Consider the following 14,690-nt stretch of genomic DNA (forward strand, 5'->3'; position numbering starts at 1 on the left):
AGGATATCCGATATGTGACCCCTGTGGGGAGGTCAAAGGAGTCAGAAATTATCACCCACAGATTGAGAACCTCTGTATTAGGAGATGACCTTTGATCTTCTTGGTCCTGTATCCCAAGGACAAAGATTATAAAGCTGGGAGACAAACCCAGGCCTCTATGTGTGTCAGACAAGCACTTATGAACTTACATCCTTGCCCAAGACTGTTAACTTTTTTAAGACTTTATTTTTAGCTGGGGGGGGGGTGAAGGACAGGGAGGGGTGGCATACACTTTTAATCCCAGCTCTCAGGAGGCCATAGCAGGTGGATCTCTGAGTTCAAGGCCAGTCTAGTCTATAAAGCAAGTTGCGAGACAACCAAGGACACATAAAGAAACCCAGTTTCAAAGTAACAACAACAACGATTTCATTTTTAATTACGGGGATGGGATACACAAGAATACGGATGCTCATGAAGGTCAGAACAGTGCCAGAGTCCCCAGAGATGGAGTTACAGGTGGTTGGGAACAACTGATGTGGGTGATGGGAACTGAATGCAGGTGTGCAGCAAGAACAGCATTCAACACTTAACCACTGAGTCATCTCTCCAGTCCCAAGTCTATAATTCTTCAAAAACAAATAAACAATCAAAAAAAAAAATCCCAGAAACATCAGCCTATACTTGCTTTCCTTGTTTCAAGTGCTCAGTGTAACTCTACACCCCCAAATGACCTTTTATGGGTGACTGAAAACTAGTTCTTCAGAAACATAAGCACACATGCCAGGTTCTGGTATTGATATATGCTGTACTTGACAGACAGGAGTTCTGCTTGTTCATGAGCAATGTCTCTGCCTGCACTGGGTGAAGGAGGGGCTATCGAGGAAGAATTTGGCACCATAGACCAATGACAGTTCTAGGAGGATATGATGAACAACAATTTTACCCTTATGTAACCCTCAGAAAATAACTAAAATGTAGCCAGGTTTAAATAATGCCTGTCCTTGGCTCAGGCTAGCTGGTCAGAAGTCACTCTGAGGTACATACTTGTTCCAGTGTAAGCAGGACAACCAGGGAAGGGACACTGGCCATCTTGCTCACACATGGGGCTCCTATACCCACAATGGCCACCACTGCTTCCTGGGAAGGCAGCTCTCTGGCCAGAGTTCCAGGGTAGTTTTGTGCTATCACCAAATCTCACCTACCAGATTTACTTGCTGTGCTCAAAACCAGTCACCACACCCAGCCTAGATCATCAGGAAGCCCTGGACCATCTCCCTGATCACATCCTTGCTTTAAACCACTACCAACCCTCCCCAAGAAGAGGTTAAGTGCTCATCAGGAACCGTAAAAGGTACTGCCACTCTATCCTTCCAACCTCTCTCCCACCATGCCCTGCTTTCTCCCTCAGTTCCACCTACATGCACCTCCAGACTGTCTCTTAGTTCCTTTCCGTTCCCCCTGCACAGCACTGCTCATCCAGGGCTACACAGAACCCTTTAAGTCTCTGCTCCACAGGGACATGTCAATTAAGTCTTGTTCCTGGATCATCACATGTGGGTCACCCTGTTCCCCACCCGCACTGTCCTCTCTTTTCCTGCCTCACATTTCTCCTGGGAGGGTTAGTCTTGTTAATCTGACCAGATAATCAGGGATTAGTAAGGCTATGTCTGTGAGGCAGCTCTGAGACAATCTGCTGACAGCTCCACTAGTTTTCAAACTCTAAAGAGACTGGGTGGGAAGTGGTACAACTGTGGAAGACAGGGCCTGACTGAGGAAGGAGGTCATTGGGGTGTGTGCCCCGTGGGGGACCATCTTGCCCTGGACCCTTTCTGTGTGTCAGGATGTGAGCTGTTCCAGTTGCCCTCCCTTCAGCAATGGACTGAAACCATGAGCAAACTAAACCTAAGAATCTTGCCTGCTGGATGTCTGTCACAGGAATGAAAATCAAACATCCCTTCGCTCTTCTGGGGGGAGGGCATGTTCACCTGCTTACTGATTGATATGCCTCCCATTGCTACACCAAGCACTGGTTGGATGAGTAAATCCTCTCCCAGGCAGTACCTGTTTTCTATTTGAGGGGCTGTAACATGGGGATATAATGGCACAGGCTATCTCTTTGCCTTTCCCCAGCCCACTGTGTGGAGTATAGGGGGAGCTTTATGGTTTCAATAGCAACAGGAGGACAGTGTGCCCACAGCGCCAGCCCCTGCGGCCCAGTACAGCAGTGTACAGATGCACTGCACCAGTCTTCACAAGTACAAGCTTCATTGCTCATCTCATTCATTTCTTTGGTACTGTATGACATTTCCCCCACCACAAACCAACTAAACAAATCCTCCCAAGTAAACAATGGGAAGCCTGGTTCAGTCTATTTCCTAGCTGTGCTGAGAGCAGCTATCCAGACCCAGTTAGTGTGGTTCCTAAGGCCACACTACACAGGCAAGGCCCCTTCCTTCTGCCTCCACAAGAGCAACAAACAACAATCTAAATATAAATAGTTACAAAGCAGCCAGCCAAAAAGCATTCACCTTGCATGAGCCACACTGCTCTCCTGGGGGTCCTTTTCCACAAAAACAGTACTATTTGTGATAACAACCCTATATACCTGGCAAAACCCTGTACTGCTGGTTCTCTTTGAAGTTTTTTTTTTTTAAAAAAAAAAAAAACACCTCTTAACTTGGGATGATAGGTGTGGTCCACACAAAATGGAAGTAAGTTGAAAACGTCTATATTTTAAAATAATCTGGGGGAGGGAGGAAGAGGAGGGAAGAGTGTGTGTCGCCCACACCACACATGTGGAACTCTCTGAGGTCCGAAGAGGGTTTCAGATTCTTTGGAACTGGAGCTACAGGTAGCTGTAACCCCGCTGGTGAGGGAACTAAACTCCAGCTCTCTATAAGAGAGCTGTAAGCTCTCTTTACCTACGAACCCTCACTACAGCCTAAAAACTTTAATAAACAAACAAACAAACAAAAAAAAACAGCATTGTTAAAGTTGAGTATGGTGGCACACTACAATTTTAAGTATCAGCACTCAGGAAGTAAAGGCAGACAGGATCTCTAGACATTCAGGTCTACACAGCAACTTCCAGGCCAGAAGGACTACATAGTGAGACCCTGCCAATAAATAAATAAACAAGTAAATAAAGCTGAGCCACAAAGTGATACCCTGCGAATGAATGAATGAATGAGCAAGTTAAACACAGAAGGTATGCATGGTGCCTGCCGATAATGGGCCTCTTTCTCACATCTCTGACAGGAACACATGTTGGAAAAAGCACAAAGCTGGAATCCAAAGCTCTTTTGAGGAGTCTGCCCCAATTGGCTAAGTATGCCATCTTCTAAGGAGCACACACACTTCCATTTCTAGGGGAAACTAATTTCAAGTATCAATAGGGCAAGAGCAAAGACCTGAGGCATACGATGGCATCAGGGAGGAGGTATGAGGAAAAGCATTTGCTTTGCATGTCACTGTGGCTGGGAAATCAAATTTCATATTGGCACAGTCTTACTGCCAGGTGTCTTCACTGAGCACCTGCTTCTGATGGGGTCCCTCAAAGTTAAGACAGCCCAGGCTATCAGCCTATATGCCCAACAGTAACTCTAGGGAACAAATCCACACGGTCCTTCTGACTACTTTAAACACTGAGAAGTTCTATGTTCTTGTAGGCAATAGAAAGTAAGTATTCTTGGGATCGCAGGTCTAAGGCAAGCCTCTGATGTGGCAAACAGTTTCTGGCTACAACGCACTGGCCATCCTAAGGAACTACTTGTTCCTCTGAGGGTCCCAGCAACTCCATCAGCCTATAACCAAATATATCTGTGTGTAATTAGCTGTGCTGTGAACAGCAATCTTACCTGGCTCTACACCAGTTGGTCTTTAATCTTCCTAAGGCTGTGACCCTTTCATATATACAGCTCCTTATGTTGTGCGACTCCCAACCATAAAATTATTTCATTGCTACTTCCCAACTGTAATCTTGCGACCATTATGAATTATGATGTAAATATCTGATATTCAGGATATCTGATATGCAACTCCCATGAAAGGGTTGTTCAATCCCAAAAGGGTCGAGAACCACAGGTTGAGAATCACTGCTCTACACTTAGATGAACTGCCCTGCCCAGACTGTATTCTTAGAATCACGACACTCTTCCCAGATACTAAGGGATCCACAGAGTTAAAGCTCTGGGATACGCTGGCTTTCTCTGCCCTCATTGATGGTCTATATTAAAAGGAAAAAAAAAAAAAAAAACCCCACAGTGTCCCCTAATGTTACCTAATGTGAGGAGGAGTGGAATGAAGGTCCCCAAACTGCATGCTACACGCTGCCATCCAGGCGGTTGAGTTTTATGTCACTTCTTGGTGAAGCAAGTCATTCTCTGACATTTTCACACAGGTCAACTTGGTGTTTTAATTAGAAGCTAATGAAATAAACAGGAGTCTATAGGCTCAGCATCATGCCCATGGAAGAATTTTACATCTCCTCTGCTAATTATTTAATGAAACATTGTGTCTGGGGTAAGTTGCCTAAATAAGAGAAACAGATGTCTAGTGTAGAGATTCTAATTACATAATAATGAACTAAGTAATTCAATTATAAATTTTAAGTCAGTTAGGAAAAGACTACCAGAGAAGACCCAACATGAGCGAACACTAAAGGAACCATCTACTGTTTACCTGGAATCAACTTTGATTATTTGCCATTTGCTTCTAACTTCAGTTCCTCTAACGTGAAACATTTTCAGTTTTAGGAACAATGGCAGAAACCATCTAATTCATCTATTTGCATATGCTGAACTTGGGCAGTAAGGGTTAAATGTGGAGAGCAAGGCGAACAGAAATAACTCTCACACTCAGCTTTAACTGTCAGAGGAAACTCGTCCTAGAAAGGAGCATGCTCATTAGCAGCAGGAGCTGCAGTGGCAAGCTAGCCGCGGTCCCACCCCAGGAGTTAGGAGTGACTTCTAATTAAGGTCCTTCATAAAGAGCCAACAAAGCAGATTTTCTCCCCAGCGTGCTTCCTCTTGAGAACTACTCTAGGCTGGGTATATTCACACAGGCTGCTGTAGCCCACGCCAGGTCCGCTGCTCTTGTAGACCCCATTCTCAGTCAGCATTTAACAGAGACACCATGTGAGAGTTTCTGAGGAAAATTTCACCTGTTTTACCTCTGTCCAATTTTTTGGTCTGAAGGCAGCCACTACTCAATGTGTGACAGAGGAAACAAGGACTGTGTTTTAAAAACAAATGTCTACAGAAAGAAATCCCCCTAATTGGACTTCGCTAGCCAAGTGCAGACAGTAACTAGCACCGAGTCTTTCAACTCAGGAATACATTTACAACGGAAGCCTGACGGCAACAAACAGGGATGCTGCTTCTCAAACTGTTTTGTCTCTGACAGAGATCCACGTTTGTTCCTTACTGTCACTGTTCTTGTCTTTATTACTCATGTTCTCTCCTGAAAATTTCCAAATGAACTGTGTCAGGCCTGTCAAAACTGCATCCCAGCTCCCTTAACTCTCCTGGTGCTATGCAGCTGCCAGCTCACGCCCACCCCAGGCTGCTAAAAGTAGCTGTGGCCTGCTGACATCTCAGGCAGACTCTCACCCTCTGCTCCAGTCAGTCTGCAACACAGAACCCCAGAGCCAGAGACCAAGAGCAACAAAGAAGAAAGCCCCCGAACCTCTCCGCCTACACCTTGCACATGGCTAAGAAAGAGAGGAGCCCATTTAATCTCAGGCTCTGTGGCAGTTTTTGAGGTACTCAATTAATTTTTTTTAGCACCTATCACAGTCTCTTGACAGATTGACATTTATGATCCCAACAGCCTGTGCAAACATCAGTAACAGCAATAATTAATGAACCCTCACACATCACTGCTGTCTTTCCTTCCACCATTTTAAGGTACTTAAGCTGCTACAACCTCTGTCCACGAAAACCACCACCCTCCCTGGAACACTGATAAAAGACTTGGAAAAGGATTGTTTTACACGTTTCTCCCTATGCTTTGCCTTTGGAGCATGTGGAGGGATTGGATTCACCTTCTCCTGGCATTTTACTCTGTGGACCACAAAAACTTCCAGACTGAATTCCCTTAGTACCCATTTAAAAAACTATTTTTACACTTGGTTCAAATGGATAGTCCCTTCATTATTATTTCTAATGACCCTAGAATTTCAGAGTAACAAGTTAAAATCAACAACAACAACAACAAAACACTGCTCAGAGAGAGAATGAAGATTGTAGAGGCTGATGACGAAAGTCTTGTAAAGAACGCTTTCGTTTCCTAAGGAGATAAACTGAGCTTAAATACAACCAGATGTCAGTCCTAGATCATAACCACTTAACAGTCAACTGTTCACAGCCCACCTTCCATTCTCACTCCTTACTTCAACCTATTTTCTCTATCTTTTATGATCTTAGGTACACAGAGTGGGCTCACCCTCTTGCACACCCTAGAATCTGGACCTCTATGTCCAGATTCTTCTCCTTGCGGGTAACAGAAGATAGGGAAATTAGGTGGGGTGGCATCAGCATACTCCAAAAAATGCACCAAGCTTTGAGGGTCCCCACTCAGGATGGTCAAAGACTAAAGCACAACAGAAATCTTCTAGGGGTAAATGCTTTCATCTAACTGTCCACATGGCAGCAATGTGAAAAGTGCTTCTAACAAATGCTTTATTATTAATAACACCACTGATCCCAGGGTCCTTGAGCCAACTAGAAAGCGCTCTATCGTTTTTATACTGTAAAAACTTCTCTTGATTAAAAGACATTATTTACAGTAGCAGAACACAGACTTTAGATCTTTGCTAGTTTTCCTGTGGAATGTGCCACACCTCAATTCATTCTGTTTATGAACCTATATAGGAAACAATCATTTAATTTTTAAGAAAGATTTTTAATTGCACACTTCTCTAATTCATATTCAAAATGAAAACTAAAAGAAACTCAGTAGGCACCCACCAAACCCACACAGAGCACCCAAACGGGGGCACCCTGTGACCCGCCCAGGTCACACACTGAACATGGGGTAAGGTCATCTATGCCTTGGCAAGGACGACTGTCTGACAGCATCTAAAAGGTGGCCTCACACTAGAACTACTTACTCATCATCTCCTTCATGGCCATATTCCCTGGGATTAATGCTTACCCAGAACCAGGCCAATCATTCTAAGTACTCCCTGTTATCGGACCTGTGGAAGACTGACTTTCCTCCTGAGCTACCCTGTGATACTCTTTCTAATGGCCGTTAAAACATGCTATTTTTTAAAAAACTAAGAAAATGCTTAAATTAAAAACAAGTGAAAAGCATAACAAAATTCATTCTCAATAATCACAATTTCATTTAGTAATACTCCCAGTTTATTTGAGTTGTATAACTGATCAGGCCTCTAGATTAACAACCACTCTGTGCAGGCTATGACAATAGTCAACAAGTGCCTAATCAATCAATCAATCAATCAATCAATCAATCTCAATCTCTCTCCTCTCTCCTCCGTCACCTAGAAAGGGGTTATCACAAAAGCAGATCCTACACTTAAGAGTGAGGGAGTTGATTAAGGGAGAAAGGAAAGATCAGAAAAGGGCAGCTCCTGAGCTAAACCTTCAATATGATCAGAAAGGCTTTGGTTTCCACGTGTCATCCTGGCCACTTTCTGTTCTGCCCACCTAATGTACTACAGCCATGGTGAGCTCTACAACTCATCTAGCTTCTCTTTATCGTAAGATCTAAGTGGACCACCTCGCCAATAGTGAAGAAAGGCACTTGCAGAGCATGGCTGAAGGGTTCTGTTTGGTTGTATGTTTAAAATGGAAAATAAAGGTGTTCGGTATCTTTTCCCTTTGATTGGTGCCACCTAATTTAATCCCACTCCCATTCCACCCTGGGAGTTCAAGGCATCTCATTCAGTGTCAGTGATCAGCTCAGTTTCCCTTCTGTGATGTTTAACATATTAATCTGTCCACACAGGCTTTCATCACCAGTTTTTCTCTATCAATAATCTTAGACCTTTTTACACAGTTATAAAACATAGCAAAATGTCATGTAATCTTTCTTCACCCACTTTCCCCAGCCAGGCAACTGATGTAGATGTGTATTTTCAGACACAGCAATCACAGGTATCTTTCATGCTGCTTGTTGTTTTTCCTACAGAGTATCTCTGTGTTGTTTCAAGGACTGGTATCCCAGGCATGCACTAATTATTCCACAGACTGCTTGCTACTTTAGAACCATGCCTACTTCCATTCCAAACCCTGGGTTTGCTGTCTTATTATCGCTCCATTTCTATACTTCGCTTACTTCAAGAATGCTCCAGACATGCACGCACGGACATGGACATATGAATCAAATCATACGACATGTATCCATCTGTCAAATGTAATATTTTTTATTTGGTTTGGTCTGACTGACCTGAAACTTGCTATGAACTCACAAAAATTCACCCATTTCTGCCTCTTTCATGCTGGAATCGAAGGTATGTGCCACCACACACGGCTTATCCAAAATAATTTTTAAAACCATTCATCAAAGTAGGCAGATATATGACTGAAGAGACTCTGTGAAGCTTCTGCAATAACAGCAACCAAATGCTAACACAGAGTACATACTATGGACACGTATGTTCTGAACATTTCACACGTTAACTCACTTACTTTCAGCAAGGCTATCAGGTAGGCATTATTATTTCCTGAATCTCCCAGTTTTCTGCTGGAGCTCTCTGTAGAGCTGGATTCTGAGCTGAGGAAGCCTGTCCCCTAAGCATCCTGCACAATGGCTGTTACCCGAGAAGGCTCTACTTCTCTTCCATAAAGCAACACCGTAAGGATGTTTCTCCTCCTCTACACATATAAAAGCCCACTGGTCCCTACAACAAGGGAGGGAACAAGCTCTGGCCCAAGAGTGGAAATGAAGACAAGCACCTTTCATTGTTTCCGAAACCTGACCACGACCATCATCAGTTTCTCTGGGATGGTTGTCTGTCAAGCAACTCTGTCCACTGCTCTTAGAATATGATTTATATGATGGCTGACTCTGTTCTTCTGGTACATGCTAATAATTCTCTAAATTTCAGAAATTACAATAATGTAATTTATATAAAATCATCTTTCTCCTCTCTCCCTCCCTCCCTCCTTGACATGTCTATGTATACTATCTGTCACATCTTGGGCTTGATATTGGATTTCCATCACTGTCATGTTACTGTAGGAAAAAAAATCTACAATTAGTTTTTACTGATTACTTGTAGAATGATACAAACAGCTCAGAACCAAGTTAGGAAACTTCATTTGAAGTTTTATTTTAACAAGTAGGAAAGGCAAACCAAGTCATCTCAGCTTTTCACAGCACCCCACAAGGCAAACTTGAAAATCTCCAACTCCCTGATAGCTCTTCCAGCTAATATGCCAAATGGCTTTACAAACACACACACAAAGGCCAGTAGCCCACAAATCTATAAACTTCTGGAAACCTGTTATGTCACTATCCTGGTCTGTTAAGTGCCACTTCTATTTACTAGGCATGTCCAGACGTTAAATCCCAAGAGTAGTTAGTCAGAAGAGTCTGTGAGACCAGCAATAAAAACAGGAGTCCTCTTCTGGGGCCAGTGCTCAGCATAACACCAATTCCTGATTTTGGTATTTTCATTGGCAAGACCATTCTGACTGAACTATATCCCCATAGATTACTCCCCCCCCACCCCTTCTGAGACAGGGTTTCTCGGCAGCTTTGGAGCCTGTCCTAGAACTCACTCTATAGACCAGGCTGGCCTTGAACTCATAGAGATCCTCCTGTCTCTGTCTCCCAAGTGCTGGGGTTAAAGGCATGCACCACCACCACCTGGCTAGATTCCCCCACTTCTTGTTCAGACTGCTAAATAGCCCTCAATATATAATATATTTCTTTTTATGATCTTGGCTATCTTAGAGCTCAATATTATAAAGCACTGATTTTTAACAACTATCAGCAGAGTAGAGCAAGCCACAGAATAAGGAAACACTAGTACTAAGGAGACAAAAGAGAGAAGAGAAAAACAGAGAAGCTCAAGGGGCTGGGGAAATAATTCAGTAGAATGTTTGCCTAGCACACACAAATGTCTGGGCTTGATCCTCAGCACTGTATAAACCAGGCATGGTAAACATATTTGTAATCTTAACATTAGGAGGTAGAGGTTGTAGGGTTAAAAGTTCAAGGTCAGTCTCAGCTATATAGTAAGTCTGAAACAAACCTGTGTTACATGACACCCTGTGTTGGAAGGGAAGAAGACAGGAGAAAGGGAAGGAGGGAAGGGAAGAGGAGAGGAGAAGGACAAAAGGCGGTGGGAGGTGAGTCAGGGTGAGGATGGAGACATGAGCACTGGCTGCTTTTCCAGAAAACCATTCCCAGTACCTAACAGTGCCTCATAACTGTAACTACAGTACCTGGGGATCCAACATTTTCCACTCTCCTTGGGCACCAGGTACACAGACCTACATGCAGCCAAAAAATCGATATACATATTTTTTTTCTTAAAAAATAAAGGATAAACTCAAGAGAGTTGTGCATGGCAGCCCAAGTTTAGAATCCCAGCACTTAGGAAGTGGAGGGCAAAAGGGAAGGGAAGAAAAGGGAAGGAAAAAGGAAGGAAACACCAAGAGAAAAAGAATCACTACATGTCAGTCACATGCCTTCTAACTATTCCTTGACTACAAATCAGTGAGGAGGATGAAAATCCAGACCTCGATTCCTGAGAAGCATAGCCTGGAATCTCTGCTCTGCTGTCTTCTTCAGCACTACCAAAACAGTAAGCTTTATATCTTCATGTATACAAGAAATGGATACAGCCACACTTGTTTCCATGTAATTAAGTAGGGTGGATAACACTGTTTGTATTTAGTTTCTCAAAACACAAATTTAAAGGGTTAAGCTTCCTAAAAATGTGGAGTAAATCTTCTATGCTCTAATCTCATTAAGTCTAGAAGTTTCCACAGAAGGGCCTCAAGTTTTCTGTTTTGAGATACTAGGTAACTCTGATAACTATAGCAACTTCCTCCTATTGCTGCCTAATATCTGAAGAGGATGAGAGTGTATAGAGAGAATCACATGTCTTCAAAAGATTAAACTCCAGGATCTTGGTCTCCAAAGCACCAATGACTTGCCCAGGTGTGAGCCTAAGCTGGTGTTTTTGTTTTTGTTTGCTTGTTTGTCAAGAAGACTGACAACGCATCTTTTATATAGAAACACTGACTGTAGAAGTGGGATCGGGAAATGGATAAAGATAAATAAGACACTACTCAAGTCTCATAAGTTATTTTTTTAAAGTCACAGACAGCCAGGCGGTGGTGGCGCATGCCTTTAATCCCAGCACTCGGGAGGCAGAGGCAGGCGGATCTCTGTGAGTTCGAGGCCAGCTAGTTCCAGGACAGGAAGCAAAAAGCTACGGAGAAACCCTGTCTCAAAAATTCAAAAATAAAATAAAATAAAGTCACAGATACATTTATCCTTCTTTGGAGACCTTTTAAATCTTCAATTATTTTACCTATTTAACTTACAGCAAGCTTCCAGGTAAGGTACAGTATCAGCCACACTGCTGGCTACCCTGGTGCTCAACACAGCAATAATGAAAGCAAGGAGTTGACTTCTGTAAAGGCAAGTTCCTCATGATGGTCATGAGAAACTGGCATCTAGGGGATGTGTGCTACAGGTTTAATGAAAGGGAGAATATTTGAACATTTTTATTTTGCTGTTTAAAGAAAATCAGCCTGAATGCATGACAGAGTGGATGCTAAAATTAAACAGCTAATTTGTTTTTAAACTATTTTTGTTTCCAATTTAGCATTGAGTTTAATTTAGTTCCTATTCTAACCTATCACTTAGCTTCTTCTACCCAAAATTTGGTCTTCTACTCATTAGTGTCAGGGAAAATACTAAAGCCTATAAGTAATAATCTAGGTGCCACATTTTAACAACTTCTCAAGTGAGGTTATACTGGACCTAACTTCACATTCTCCCCCTGTGCCCAGAAAGAACACTGTAACCTTTTCTCAATCAGAGCAAGAGAAAACAGCCATTCCATACTTGGGGTTGCATCAATGATGGGCTCTACTGAGGGCACCAAGTGTTTAGGAGAGCTGGAGAAAGCCACTCTAAAAATCAAAACCAAAAACAGCCAGACAGTAGTGACATAAGACTTTAATCCTACATACGGGAGGCAGAGGCCAGCCTGGTCTACAGAGTAAGCTCTAGACTGCCAGGGCTACAAAATGAAATCCTGTCTCAAAAACAAACAAAACATAACAACAACAACAACAACAACAACAAAAGTTTGTTAAGGAAAGAAAAATAACCCATATATAAAATGAGCTGTTAGAAAATTAGAGGCAAAGAACTAATAAAATTATTATGAAAACTGTGTAGTGGTATTTCATATGCATTTTAATAAATAAAGCTTGAAGATCAGAGAGCAAAACAGCTTCACTGGTCAGCCATACAGGCCAGGAGTGGTGGCACACACCTCTAATCTCCGCATCCACACTAGTCATAGAAGTAGAAGTGCATGCCTTTAATCCCAGCACTAGAGAGGAATATAAGGTGGGAGGAGACAGCTCTCAGGTTCAGGCTCATTCTGAGATTCCTAGAGGCAGGATCACATCTCAATCTGAGGTAAAGGTAAAAACCAGTGGCTGACTGCTTTGCTTTTCTGATCTTCAGGTAGAACCCCAATACCTGTCTCTAGGTTTTTATTATTTATGCTATAAAATTGTCTGAATACAAATCTGAAACATGAGAGGACAAAGTAATGAACATCTTAACCTCAAGTCAACTGATTCTGTTCAACTCTTTTCAAGCTATCCACACTTCAAACAACTGTACTAGAAAAAACTATGTACTACATTAAACTTAAATTTTAAGTTCTAAAAAGTGTACCATGATCAAGACGAATTCTTGGTTTTAAGAAATTACACATTAGAGATTTTGTATGAGAAAATATTGAGTCTGCAATTCACTCTATAAAAGATGTGGATGCAGTGGCAGTCTGTGGTTAAAACGTTAACCCTGCCTCCTAGCACTCGGGAGGCAGAGGCAGGCGGATCTCTGTGAGTTCGAGGCCAGCCTGGTCTACAAGAGCTAGTTCCAGGATAGGCTCCAAAGCTACAGAGAAACCTTGTCTCCAAAAACAACAAAATGTTAACCCTAAATTGAAAGGTTAAAAAAGATTCCATTTCTGTGCTGGGCCCTTTTGGGACCTTAAACTACACCCCAGCCCCCAGGATAAGCTGAAGGTTGCAGAAGAGCTGAAGGCCACCCCCAGCCCCCAGGATAAGATGAAGGCCGTAAGACCCCTCTTTAGGGGCAGTATTAGCTAATGAAGAAACCTAAGTTACCTAAAGTTACTGACTGCAGCCCATTCCCCCACCCAACTTTCCCTATCAGCTGGGTGATATCAGCTAGGCATATTTCAAGCAGCTCCTGACATTAGCACAGAGTCAGCAGATGTCTGGAGGATGTAACCAGGGGCGGGCTCTGTTGCTATCTCCCTTAGATACTAATGGCCTATCAGGAACTAACAGCTGAACTTTACCTCACCTTTAGCCAATTGTGATATAGGATATATTTTGAGAATGTAACCTTGTGACTGCTTTGTGGTTTTTATCTTTATAAACCCCTTACAAAAATAGATGGGGTCCTTCTCCATCTGCTGTTGTGTCAGACTGTAAGGCAGGGGACCTGTGCTAGCCCATACTTAGTAAGTGAAACCTTGCTTTTGCATTTGGAAGTGTGGCTCCATGGTGGTCTTCTTGGGGGTCCTTGGACTCAGGCACAAGAGGTATAGGAGGTACTTGAGAATTTTATACAATCTCCTAAATTTTCTGTTAAGTCTGAAATGATGTTCAAAAAGAAAACCCCACACATAATTGCACCAGAGTAGTCAAGCTTGCAGATGACCTACCTGTAAGGGAATCTTCTGCACTTCTTCCCAGAAACACTGATCCCACTTACGGTCACGGGAAACTTCGTGACAGTCAGTTGGAACTGGTAATCAACAGGGAGGTGGGAACTCATACCTTTCCAGGTTTGTGAAGTCCACTCACCTCTAAGTATTCTTTATCACATGTCACAGACTTTGACAGGTCATTCCTAGGCTGTAGTCCTCCAACCCAATAAGGATTCATTTTTTAATTACGTCAATTACTATAATTGCTATTTTAGAAATGAGGATGGCTAGCGAAAACATTAAAATGTGATTTTACTCTTCTACAAATGCATGTATCAACAGTTGTCATGGGGAAATATAGAGCTGAATCTTGTCAGTTACAGGAACTACCACTTTGTGCCAGGCCAGAAACAAACACTACAGTGAGCACCTCCTCCCATTCAGCTACTCCTACACAAATCTCTCCCCCAGCCTCTATCTTTTAAAAGCCATCCTGTAGATTTAGACATGTAATTCAAACTATGATGTAATAACATTATCTTTGGAGAAGAGTTCAACTTTTTCTAGAAAAAAGAATCCGTACACTTCCTATCAAGTGAGCATGTGCCACATTCAAGGTGAGAGCCATCTGTCCTCACTGGAGTGACAGAAAATGGACAGAGTGAGCTGATGCCCTACTTCTAGCTTACACATGTATGCATTTTTAATAAGTTCTGAAAGGGCAGATGAATGCGGGAGTGCATAACAGGTAACTAATTCCCTCATCTGTAGAGCTAATAGAGGTGTGGTTTATATA

At 42.6% G+C, this 14,690-nt stretch overlaps 1 protein-coding gene across 1 annotated transcript in view; it reads right to left on the reverse strand.

Moving 5' to 3' along the window:
- The window catches only part of Zfand3 (zinc finger AN1-type containing 3), a 200,541-nt gene that overhangs the window by 26,226 nt on the left and 159,625 nt on the right, over nucleotides 1-14,690 (reverse strand). The gene's annotated exons all lie outside the window — the stretch shown is intronic.

Source organism: Chionomys nivalis, chromosome 19 (genome assembly GCF_950005125.1).
Source record: "Chionomys nivalis chromosome 19, mChiNiv1.1, whole genome shotgun sequence".
In the NCBI taxonomy this organism is placed as follows: Eukaryota; Metazoa; Chordata; class Mammalia; order Rodentia; family Cricetidae; genus Chionomys; species Chionomys nivalis.